This window comes from Saccopteryx bilineata, chromosome 2 (genome assembly GCF_036850765.1).
Source record: "Saccopteryx bilineata isolate mSacBil1 chromosome 2, mSacBil1_pri_phased_curated, whole genome shotgun sequence".
Lineage (NCBI taxonomy): Eukaryota > Metazoa > Chordata > Mammalia > Chiroptera > Emballonuridae > Saccopteryx > Saccopteryx bilineata.
The window spans coordinates 306,409,757-306,422,256 of NC_089491.1; positions in this window are offsets into that span (position 1 = coordinate 306,409,757).

A 12,500-nucleotide genomic window follows, 5' to 3' on the forward strand; every position below is an offset into this window, starting at 1 on the left:
CAAGGCATTGCTAACAAAAGCATCAAAATGTTAGGTTTTATCACTTCATGAAGGATTTTTGTAACATCAACATGCTAAGAATCCTGTACTGTACTCTGGTTCAATCTACCCTGAAATTTAACGCAACAGTTTGGAACCCATAGTACAAAAATCATCAAAATAGCATCGAAAGAGTATAATACAAATTCTTTTTTTTTATTATTATTTTTTTAAATTCATTTTTAGAGAGGAGAAAGGGAGAGAAAGAGACAGAGAGGGAGAGAGAGAGGAGAGAGAGAGAGAGTAGGTGGGGAGGAGCTGGAAGCATCAACTCCCATATGTGCCTTGACCAGGCAAGCCCAGGGTTTCGAACCAGCGACCTCAGCATTTCCAGGTCTACGCTTTATCCACTGCACCACCACAGGTCAGGCTATAATACAAATTCCTAAAATCACTATCCTATAAACGTGGCCATTTTACTTATGATATACCTCACATGATGATGTGGAAGTACTTAACCTACCAACATTATTGCATAGGAGGAGGGTGATCGACTTAAATTTCATATACAAACTTTGTAATGATCTGTTGCAGGGGTCGGGAACCTATGGCTCACAAGCCAGATATGGTTCTTTTGATGGCTGCATCTGGGTCGCAGACAAATCTTTAATAAAAAAAATGTTAAAAATATAAAACATTCTCATGTGTTACAATCCATTCATTTCCTACCACTCATGTTCATGGCTGTGGGTGGCTGGAGCCAATCACAGCTGTCCTCCGGGACAACACCAAATTTTTATTGGATAATACCTAACGTACACGGTTGTTATATGGCTCTCATGGAATTACATTTTAAAATATGTGGCGTTCATGGCTCTCTCAGCCAAAAAGTTTCCCGACTCCTGATCTGCTGAGTGTCCTGCTCTCCTGGAGATGTTCTGTTTTAATGGTCCTAAAGTCATAACAAGAGAAAGCAAGTTTTTAAAATGTGAGTTTCTGTAGAAGAAACAATGCTTATTTCAGTGACATAAAGAGAATGATGAGGGAATATAATGAACTGCCTCTTGATATTAGTATAATTAATTTATCATTATGCAGCTTTTATAATATTTGTTGTTTATTACTTTGCTATTGTCTGTGCAACATTTTAATAACTTGTACTCTTTATTGCCTATTGTGACTCTATGCATGCGTTGCCATGTAACTTCCATTGTTGGTACTTTATATTTTTCCATGTTCTGTAATTATATATTTTATTGTTCCCTTATATATTTGTCCTTTATTCTCAAAATACCTTATTTCTAAATACTTATACTGATGTAGTTTCTACATATTGTTTGAATCATGATTTTTTTTTTCTACTCAAGCAATACCAGCTTATTTTTGTGATATTTTTGTCTTGTTCCAGCTATTGGCTTACCTTGTACAATTCTTTTTCTTTCGATTCTAATTATTGCCTACTCTTTATTCTATAATTTCTTCTGCTGATTGTATTAAGATATTATAAAACTTTTGAGTTCTTTATTACATAACCTTGCTTGGTTTTTGATACATACACTTTTCAATAAATTTTTGTATAATATTTTGTAATCTTTAATAAAGGGCATTACTGCACATAAATAAATATTATAATATATTAAAATAAAACGTTTAAAATTTTTTTTGCAGTAGCCCTTAAAAGGATGAAAAGGCAGCAGAGGTCGACAGCTTTTTTTCAGTAAGATACTAAAATTGGTATCTGTTATATCAGAATTGGCCTTGGATGGTACAAAACAGTCACAAGCACAACCACTCCAACCTGAAGAAAGCGTCACATCAATTATTGAAATGAAAAGTAATAACAATTCCAAAATTGAATATAGTCTTCCTGAATGCTGGACAGTGCAACAATATAACAATTTTAAAGAAAAATATGATTGACTGGTAATTTCTAACAAAAAGTTAGGTTGCAAGTATTGTGTAAAATATGACTTCATAAAAGAGAAAAGTATTCATGTGTCAAAAGAATGGAAATGTTTTCAGATTGAGGCATCAGGGGAAAATAAAGAGGTACAAAAGCTTTTCTAAGGAAAAAAATGAAATAACATTTTTTATCAAAAGCTCATAACATTTGTAAAGAGAACTTAAAAAAGTGTGAGCAGGATTCAATAACGAAAGTAATAGATACAATGAATGAAAAATATTTAAGTACTACTTGTAGAGTATTTAATACAGTTTATAGCCTGGTATAAAGATGTAAACAATTTTTTTTTTAGATTTTTAAAAATTCATTTTAGAAAGGGGGAAAGAGAGAGAGAGAGAGAGAGAGAGAAAGAAGGTGGGGAGGAGCAGGAAGCATCAACCTCCATATGTGCCTTGACTAGGCAAGCCCAGGGTTTCCAACCAGTGATCTCAGCAGTCCAGGTCGATGCTCCATCCACTACACCACTACAGGTCAGGCCATAAACCATTTTTAGACATAGAGGATGAGATAGAAGTACAAATTAAAAATGGATTAGATATGGGAATAGGATTACATTCATGTAAAACTGCTGTGAAAGTAGTTCATTTCATTGCAAAGAAATTTAAAAAGAAATATTTACTAAAATTATTGAAAATAATCTGGAAATATGATTATTGACAATGCTTCAATGATATCTTGCAAACCAGTTATACTTTTCTTAAAAGTTGATGATTCAGTTACATCACCAACAATGGAAAGTTTAAATAATGTTGGGCTTACTAAGAACTACCTAGAAAAAAATTTAATAGGATTTTGCTCCAATGGTATCAGCGTTGTGCTTGGGAGAAAATCTGGAGTGAGCACTAGGATAGCAAAAGAGTTTCCAAACATAATAATATGGCACTATTTAAACCATCACCTCCATTTTGTTTTAGATGATTCAATAAAGGAAATAAAGCAAGTAAGTCATTTAAAAATATTTATTGATAAGATATATACTATTTATCATCAATCCAATGATAACCAAATTGAACTTACAGAAATATCCAAACAACTTGAAATTTAAATTTAAATTTAAATTATAAAGATTAATAGAGTTTTGGGAACAAAATGGGCTGCCTGTGGTTTAAGGTCAACCCTAGTTGTGTGGAACATTTATCCAGCACTACATCACTATTTTTTTATTTTTTATTTTTTAGTGAGAGACACAGAGAGAGAGATAGACAAACAGGGAGAGAGAGAGATGAGAAGCATCAGTTCTTAGTTGAAGCACCTTAGCTATCCATTGATTGCTTTCCCATATGTGCCTTTACGGGGGGGGGGGGATACTGCAGAGTAAGTGACCCCTTGCTCAAGCCAGCGACCTTGGGCTTCAAGCCAGTTAGCTTTGGGCTCAAGTCAGTGACCATGGGATCATGTCTATGATCCTGCGCTCAAGCTGGTGAGTCCGTGTTCAAGCCAAATGAGCCCATGCTCAAGTCAGCGACCTTGGGATTTTGAACCTGGGTCCTCTGCATCCCAGTCAAATGCTCTATCCACTGCACCACTGCTTGATCAGGCTATATCACTATTTTTATTCAAATAAAAAGTATTGGCCCTGGCCGGTTGGCTCAGCGGTAGAGTGTCGGCCTGGCGTGCGGGGAGCCCGGGTTCGATTCCCGGCCAAGGCACATAGGAGAAGCACCCATTTGCTTCTCCACCCCCCCTCTCCTTCCTCTCTGTCTCTCTCTTCCCCTCCCGCAGCCAAGGCTCCATTGGAGCAAGGATGGCCCGGGTGCTGGAGATGGCTCCTTGGCCTCTGCCCCAGGCGCTGGAGTGGCTCTGGTCGCGGCAGAGCATCGCCCCCTGGTGGGCAGAGCGTCGCCCCTGGTGGGCGTGCCGGGTGGATTCTGGTCAGGCGCATGCAGGAGTCTGTCTGTCTCTCCCCGTTTCCAGCTTAAAAAAAAAAGTATTTAGGTATGGCTGCTCATCTTGAAAATATATATTTTATAACCGATTTGATGATTGATATTTTAATTTTTTTTTAAATTTTATTTATTCATTTTTAGAGAGGAGAGAGACAGAGAGAGAGAAGGGAGGAGGAGCTGGAAGCATCAACTCCCATATGTGCCTTGACCAGGCAAGCCCAGGGTTTCGAACCGGCGACCTCAGCATTTCCAGGTCGACGCTTTATCCACTGTGCCACCACAGGTCAGGCCGATTTGATGATTGATATTTTAAACAAAATTTCTCTTCTTTTAAATGTACTGCAAACAAATATAGACAAAATAAAGGCTGAAAAACTCATGAGAAGATCTATTAAAGCATTTCAAATACTTTGAAAGGAAAAGGGTCTATACAAACAAAAAGTTGATGAATTACTTCAGAAACCTTCAAAAATATAAAATTTGTAGAAAATCATTGATTTGTTGGGCTTCCTCGGGAAAGACTTTAAGAAAATATCATAATGAATTTGAAAAAAAGACTGATGATTGTGAACATCTAAAAGCAAGTAGTAGCCAATTTTAAGACAGAAATAAATGACAATTTCTCAAATTTTTGGAGCCAGATTACTGGAATATTGCAGTGGCATGAGTTCCATGGAAATCAGCTGAAGAACAATTGCTCATATCTAATGACATTTTTAATTACCAAATTGATATTAATGATTATCGAGATTTCGTGAAAAATGTTTTTAAAAATTCCCAGAACTATGCAATTCCTGAAAGTGTTCAAAGAGCTAAAAATATTGTCAGAACAATTGCTGTAAGTTTAGCAGAAGCAGAAAGGGGTTTTTCAAAGATGAATATAGTATGTTCAGAAAAGAGAAGTCAGCTGTTTCTAATATATCAAACACAATGACTATTAGTCTAATCGGCCTACCCCTAAAGGAATGGGATCCTCCTCCTACAGTGAAAGGATAGTTAAGGATAAATCACACAGCTGATGATGCTCAGAAAAAAGTGAAGAAAATTGCAAATGAGGATGCCAATCAAGAAGCACTATGGAAACATCTTAAATAACGTTGTATTGTTTTTGTCACGTATTATTTAATACTTTTCCATTGATATTTTATAACTCTTTCTTATAACATAATCTAGTCTTGTGTACCTCTTATATTATTATTTAAGTATTAAGTGCATGAAATAATAAACTACCCTTTGGTATATCTTTTTTTTATACTTAGAATGGTCATTAGGGTAGAGAACTGGTTGTTAAATTATTTGAATCCCACCACTGCCCAGTTGCCACCAGCCAACATACCCATGTTTGTTATATAGTACAGAACTTGGGTGTGTTTTTTGTTTGTTTGTTTTTATATACCTGGGTGTTTTTCTCTGGCTCCTGCTCAATCTTCAATGGGTAGCTTCATTATGGGTCCCTTCCTGTAGCTGTCCTTAGCCACAGCAGACGAAGAGAGGAAAAAAGAGAGGTAGGAGGTGGGATGTCCTCTCTTCAACAACCCCTACCCCCTATATTTTACTTCACAAGTGTCCACTCTTCACAATCATGGCCACTAAACTGAAGTATTTTTAAGTACCTGCCTACTATGTTTTATGCGTGGTACTATGGTACTACTTTTATATATAGTATCTACTTGTACTTTATCTTAATTCTGTGAGATTGGTATCATTATCCCCATTTTAGAGAAAATGAAGCTCAAGGTCTTAGCCAATAAATGATAAAAGTTATTGGACTCTAAAAATTCTAGGCCTTTCTATATTATCTTACAATTTTCTAGGAGCAACCATCAGATCTACACCATTTAACCCAGTTGACTACTTCCTCCTTGAAACACTCACTTCATGACGTCACACTCTCCTGAACTTCTTCTGACCTCACTGGTTGTCCTTTCTCAGCCTTCCTTATTCATACTCCTTTCCCCACCTTTGTCTCCAGGGGGGTGTCTCCTGTGGGCTCTTCCCTGCCCCACATTTTCCTTTCTTTCTACCTTCTCTCTCTAGGTAAAATTGTATCTGTTTCCATAGTTTTAAATAACTACGTGCTGATGATTTTCCCAATTTTTTATTTAAATTTCCAAGTGCATTAAATCTGTTTAATGAGCCTGAGCTCTGGCGGTGCAGCAGATAAAGCGTTGATCTGGAATGCTGAGGTCGCCGGTTCATGACCCTGGGCTTGCCTGGTCAAGGCACATACAGGAATCAAGTTGATGCTTCCTGTTCCTCCCCCTGCCATTCTTTCCCTCTTTCTCCTCTCTCTGAAATCAATAAATAAAATCTTAAAAAGAAAAAGAAGATATTTTAAAAACAAAATCTCTTTAATACACTTCAAACTCATGTATCCAACCACACACTTGACATTTCTACCTAAGGATATCACAGACACCCTAAACTTCACATGTTCAAAACGGAACCTTCAGCCACTGCTGCCAAGCCTGCTAACACTCTGCACCATCTGCCTCATGTCAGTAAATGGCCCTACCACATCAACCCAGTGACTGAGGCCTAAAACCTAAGAGTCATCCTCAATTCCCCCTTTCCTGTCTAATCAAATTAGTGCTGTTGATCTATCTCCAAAAATACACACCAAGCCACCCACTCCTCTGTCTTCACTATTCCCACCCCAGCCCAGGCCACCATCGGCTCTCAGGCAGACCACCACGGCATCACCGCTTCTCAGAACTGAGACCATCTGCAGCCGCATCATTTAACTAAGACCTTTTACATTGACATGATTAATATTTGTTCCAGAAATTTCTTGTCCAGGAAGATAAGACTGTAAACCAGTAAATAACCTCATTATTTGCTTTGGAAACTTCCTGAAAATCAATTTATCTGAACAATAGACTGTTCAAACAACCCCCTCCTTGGGAAAATAGTTTGCTTAACCTGGCAAAGCACTAGTTCATCAAACAGTTGTTTATTTTCCAAGATCCTTCCCTCTCTGTGTCCTCCGATCCTAAATTGTTATCTCACAAATTTTGCCCAGTCCTGATCATATCTTTTCATATTGAAACATCTGTCTTAAACTAGACTTCAAACCCTATAAATACTGCTTTACCTAGAAAGCACTCCCCAAACTCTGCTCTGCCCAGAGCAGGCTTCTCTTCAGCCTCTGGCCTCAACACAGACGCCCTTCCATCTGTCCTCCTCTCCATCTACAATCAGCCTCTACCCTTTCATCCTCCTCGCCCCTGCTTCTTTCATGGCACTTAGCCCACAGTGGTACTTATTTTATCCGTTTTCTGTTTTCTTGTGCTTTTTCTATGTCCCCTTTAGACTGGAGGCTCTGTGAGGGAAGAACCTTGTCTGCTCTACTTTCTATTCATTTCCAGAGCCCAGAGAATAGTCAGTCCTCATTTAATGAAGTCAATAGATTCTTGGACTTGAAGGAAAATTAGGTTTAGAAACCAATTTTACTATAGGTTAATTGATATAAATAGGAGTTAAGTTTCTAGGGCATCTCATCAACCTTATAATCAAATGATGTTATTTGAGGATCTGTTGTAGATGCTTAAAAATATTTGCTGATAAAATGACTTTGGCTTCAGTGAGTGTCCAGTTCACTTCCTGTGGCTGTCAAACCCGGTCCTGAGACACTGGTGGGGCTGCAGTGCCCAGGGTGCTGGGGTTCCACACACTCCCTTTAACTTCCAAAGTTAGAGACAAGGTACAAAGTGCCAGTTCCCTTGGGAGAAGTAATAAAAGGTTTAAATTCACAGAATGGTGTGAATTGCTTTCCTGGAGCAGGGTCAGGGAAAGAAAGCTGAGAGCCAGAGAGTTGAGGAGCTGGGAGAAGGACAGATCCAATGAAATCCCTGTCTCACTGCTTTGTTTGAAGCTCTTTCTGTTTCCCCCCACCCCCACCGGCTGCCCTCATCTAACCAATGGCCATTTTCTCTGTGACAGGGAGGAGAGGATGCTTGTAGGTCAGGTCAGGTCAGGTCAGGGTAAGTCAAGCCTAATGAAGCTTGTCTGGGTACTGACTAAGGAAGGGCTGTTCTAGATCTGTATACTCAGACTGGGGAGTCAGAAGTGATCTGTCCAGGAGGGTCTGCACCATGGTGCCTCCCATAACAATTTTTCAGTCAGGCACTCCCTTTAGACCACGCTTGGGGGGGCTTCTAATCATTTCCACTTGAGTTTTTCCAGGGTCACACTCGAATATGGGAGATAATCAGGAAGATCACAGATTGATTCATAGGATGTTTAGTTTGCCTATCAAAGTGTCAGCTCTGGAAGGAATCAGCTTTCCAGAAGTTTTTCCAGCTCCTCTCTGTGCAGGGAAGGGGAAGACATCTTGCTCAAGGCCTGCACTTACACACATGATCTCTTATAGTCTATTGACAACTCTGTGAAGATGGGGTATAAGGCCAGTGGCCGCTGCCGTGGCCATGCAGGTTCTCGTTAGATTCAGGCAGATGGTAAAGAAACTGGAGCCAAAAAATGGTGGGCCGTTCCTTTATTCAAGTCTTGTACTGGTGGATGAGCAAACAGCCAGGGAAGAACGCTTCCCTCTCATTCAGAGCTCCCGAAGCCCTGACTCATTCTCCGGTTCCATAGCACAGAAAATCTTCTCTGGTTCCTCCTGGAATCAAAGGCCCCAACCAGCCTCAGTGGAGCTCTAAAGCCACCTCTACGCTCCTTCTCTCTCTGCAAAACTGGCTTCTTCTTCAGCATTCTGCATTCTCTCTGTTCTCCCTGCAAAACTGGCTGGGCCCACAAAGACCCCTCCTCCAGCAAACATTAGCAAAACAATGGCCTCTCCCAAGCAGGAATGCAATCTGCAATTTGCAATCAACTGCCCTGCTCAGAGGGCAAGCACACACGTGGCAGCCCAGTGCCATTTTTTTAACAATAAAAGTGAACAAACTAAAATAATACAAATGACACTCAGAGGGCAAGAAAATTTTCAGTACCACATAGTGAAGGGGCAAGAGCTTGGCATTTGAAGCAGATATTCTGGCCCTCAAATTCATGCTTCCTCTGCTGTACCATCTTCACTTCTTATAGGGTCTTACGGTCCTTAAATCTGAACCATATAAACTAGCAGTTGAACAGTCAGACTGCTGTCCCCACACTGAGGACTTTCCCAAGGACAGAGGATGTAAGGTCGTTGGCAATGGGGGAAGGTCATGTGAGGAACCAGGCCCGGGAATTTTGGCTGGAACCGCCCACACCCATGCACGCCAAAAGAAACTTCCCAGGAGCCCTTTGAAAAAGAATGACTGTCTGTTAGCCAATGAAATTTTGCCACGTCATATCAACTTGCCATTACTCTACCAACCCTATAAATTACCCCCCAGTGGAACAATCTGCATGACTTCTCTGGCCTCTGTCTCTCAGACTCAGAGAACATGGTCCGGGAAGCACTTTACTAAATAAAGCTTTTGCTATTCCACACTTCGTAGCTATGCCCTTCTTTCTTCCTCGGTGGGAAAATACCTTACAGAGGACTCAACCCATACCACCCTCCCCCCAATATGTTTGCAGGTGCACACACACAGGGACCCCATTCAATGCATGTGCTCAGCCAATGCTGGTGACTTGAGTCTTTCACACACACACACACACACACACGCAAACACACACACACTTCCTAAACCACTTCATTCTTTACATGCTTGGCCACCATGGGGAACCGGGCAGGGGAAGAGAGCTGGAGTAATTAGTTTCCCCTCCATAGCAGCCAGGATTCTCTCTGTACATTTAATTAGTAGGCCCAAACGCTGGGGGTAAAGATCAGGCTTCGTATCTTGCTGATCAACGTGCAATGAATGCAGGGCAAAGGCACTCACATGTACACAGTCACACACGTGCATACACACAATGGTTGTTTTTCTTTTATCTTTCCATTGTCTCTTGTCCCTTCCCATAGACAGGTTGCCATTGAGCCCTACCTGAAAAAAAGGCAGCTGATTGAGGGAGAGAGGGAAAGAGGTCAAGAGGTGTTCCCTTTCCAGGAGCCTGGGCAATTAAAAAAACCCTGATGCTGCCTCCTCTGTCCTCTTCACCTCCGCCCCTCATCACCTGGCTCTGGCCCCTCACTCCCACCACCTAACTTTTATTTCTAACCCTTTTTCCTGTCTTGAGGAGACCTAGATCCTCATCCTGGGAGGAACTGGCAACAATCAACAAAGGCACCATGGAGAAAAGACAATTAACAATCCAGAAAGGGGAAAGAGAGGCTTTGTTCTGGTCTCCATGACAACGAGGGGGGGAGAGAGGGAGGAGGAAGAGGAGGAGGAGGAGGGAAGGGCCATCCAGGGAGGCTGATACTTTCACTTTCCTTTCATCCCTCCCCTATCCTGCCGGGTCAGAGACTGGGGATATTGAAGGGAACAGGGCTAGGACGGGCCAAGTCTGCAAGCTGAGATTCGAGGTGGGTGACTCTAAGGTTCAATCCCCAGCTAAAAGTCCAGTGGGGAATTAAGGCTAGAGAGAAAGCCTTGGGGACTGACTCCAAGGCATCCTCCCCATCCTCCTCCTGTTCTGAAAGCTTATCTTGTGCTGAGAGAGTAGCCAGAGTCTCTGCTCTGAACAGCTCATGGTCAAAAGGAGCTTGGGGGGCTGTGGGTCCTTCCTCATCACAACACAGTGGGAAGTGGAGTCATGGCGGGATGACCACCAGAAGTAGCAGAGCCCACTGCAGAAAGACATATAACAGCCCTGTTCCAAAATGTGTAAGAATTCAAGATGGCAACAGCAGAACGTTTAATCAAGCTCAGGGTTCTTCTGAGCACAGGGCTTATTCAACTGCACAGGCTGACTGCTGTCAAGCCAGCCCTGTCAGAAGGCAACTTTATGGCCTGGGCTTTCTCTGACTGCTTGGGGGGCGGTGGGGGGGGGGCAGAGACGAAGGGAGGGACGGAAGGAGGGGGAACAAGAATACTTACTTTTGGGGGAATCTTTCCTTCCTGGATTTCCATTTCCTCAACTATTGGCAAGGAGATTGAACTAGGTGAGCTCTGCCTTGCTTCTCCTATGACTCTGTGCTTCCTTCCCCCAGATGAAAGGAGGACTTCTCAGGCTTCGCTCTGCTGCACACAGTTCTGACCTCCACCTTTGGAGCAAGGGAGAAGCCAAGCACAGAAAATTCATTCCCATGAGTGAGGGCTGGTGCCCAGCTCTCCCAGGCCTCCCTGTATGGAAGAGGCAGAAGACAAAGAAGTGTACACTAAGCTCCAAATGGCTGCGAGAGATCATGCTGCCAGTTTGGGGGAAATTAGAAGGCATCTCTGATCTCACAAGTGTTTCTAGCTAAAGCAGAAGTTTTTTGTCCTAGGAAGCCAAGTACAGTAGCCCAGACTTTTCAGTGGGCCTCTATTAGCCATAGGACTCTGGCTGCTAGGACATCCCTTGTTCCCAGGAGCCCTAACATCATGTGAGAAAATGAGTTATGGATTCTAGAGTCTTATTCTTCTAGAGCTCAGCATTACTGTCCTGCAGGTCCAAGTGAAATGAAGAATATTAATCAGACGCTAAAATCAAGAAAAAGAAAGTCAGTTCCATCAGAGGTCTCAAACCAGGCAATCGGTCAAAGTCCTGCTCTCTGCCTTTATCTCTCTTCCTAGAAGGTCTCCTTTGAGAGACTCCGTGACCTCAAAATACAACTATCTGAAGATAGGGTCTTCGCAAAGGGAATGAAATTAAAATGAAATTAGGGTGGGTCCTAATCCAATGTGTCTGGTGTCCTTATAAGAAGAGGAAATTTGCACAGAGGTTCCACACCCGCAGAGAGAAGACAGTCACCTGCAAGTCAAGGAGAGAGACCTGGAACTGGTCTTTTTTCGTGATGCTCACAGGACCCAACGCTGTCCACAGTTTGATCATGGACGTCTAGTCTCCAGAACTATGAGACAGTACATTTCTGCTGATTAAACCCCCAGCCCATGGCACTTTGTTAGGGCAGCTTACATGGATGCTTAGAGGTTGGGACGTCTGCACAGCTGGGAGGATGCGGGACTCCAGGAGTGCATGTGCGTGAGAGACGGGCTTTTGTACTTACACTGCAGGGCTATTTTAACTGGAAACAAAATTAATCTATTACTCTCTTCCCACAGAGCACAGTCTTTTAAATTTTTTATTTCTTTTGGTTTAACACATTTTATTGTTTTAATCCCTTTAGTCTTTTGTTTTTCTGGTTTTAATGATTTTACTTACCTCAGTCATTTTTAATCTCTGTTTTGTCTTCTAGCTATTTTATACAATTTTATCTTATCTTCCAGATTTATTGTTACTGTATTCTTTTTATTCTCCCATCTTTTATTTCTAACCTTTGCTTTATTGCTTCTTTGTTCTATCTTTTCATTTCTTTTAAGTTTATTTGGTTTATTTTTAGGTTTTGTTATCATTTGCCTGTTGCCTTTTTTTTTTTAACTTTTTTCCCCATTGTTTTATTTTTTGTTAGTTTATCTTTTCATTGACTATTATATTATTTTTCACATTTACCATTTTTATTCTCTCAGCTTAGTAAGTGCGAAGGCTGGAAACACAGCCCTCAGGGGAGAGCTAAGAGGCTAACTCAGGCCCAAGCTGAGGAGGCGGGAGGCTCAGCCTGCTCGAGCTGACCCTTCAGCACCTCCCAATAGCTAGCTGTTCCACTCCTCCAAACCTGGCCCCTTGTAGCTAAAAGAATT